The following is a 932-nucleotide window of genomic DNA, read 5'->3' as shown; positions in this document are numbered from 1 at the left end:
CTGCTGCTCTGGAGTCTTGTTTACCACTTAGACTGCAGATACGCTCTGATAGTTGAGCTTTTAACTTGGGAAAACAAAGAATTCAGTCTGATGCATTTCACTGCTTTGTCTAATGTCTAATATTTTGTTTTCTTATCATCTCTGTCAGGCTTTCTTTCTCTTCCTACCCTCCTTTCTGTTTGTTTTGGCAGAGGCTCCTTTTTTTTTAAAACTTTCAGCCTCTTCCTCACTGTGTAGGAAGTCAAGACATGTATCATCGAACTCACCACTGGAAAGATACACTATTAGTATCTGAGGTCAAGGTGAACCTCATCCTCACAGTTACCACCTGCACAATTGCTCATTGGATCTATCCCTGCCAGTCAACATTGTCTCACTCCAGGAAACTATTGTTCATTGTATGAGTGCTGCTTTAAAATTTCAATAGGTTGATCATGCTGCATCTCTGGGAAAGAACTGCTGTCTGATTCACAACTCGAGAGTTGGAGCCAAAGACTGTTTGCTGTTTGCTCCTCGTCTTGACTGAGTGACCCCATCCAGCATGGAAAATTACGGGGGCAATATAGTGCAATCAGTCCTCTTGTCTGCTCTAGCATGAGGGATGGAGATTTGGCCTTGAATGAAGAAACACATCACACCTCGTAGCGGTGAGGTTTGAGCCAGAATGAAACCTCAGGGATGTGAAAGGGTTGTTTTTCTCCCTTTTGCTCCAGACAGATAATTAGCATTCAAACCATCTCCTGTGTATCATGCCTTCCTGCGAATAAAACACAAAAGGCAGACATATCATAACCTGATATATCGAAATGAGGTGAGTTTAATATAAACTGCAAAATGAGAAAGTGTCCTTCATGCAGATAAGATTAAAGATTATTAATTTTTCTGTTCAAATGGGAAACCACTGCAGATCTGCTAAACCATTAGTTCACTGA

This window comes from Sebastes umbrosus, chromosome 10 (assembly GCF_015220745.1).
Source record: "Sebastes umbrosus isolate fSebUmb1 chromosome 10, fSebUmb1.pri, whole genome shotgun sequence".
Taxonomy (NCBI): Eukaryota; Metazoa; Chordata; class Actinopteri; order Perciformes; family Sebastidae; genus Sebastes; species Sebastes umbrosus.
This window is presented reverse-complemented; position numbering follows the sequence as displayed.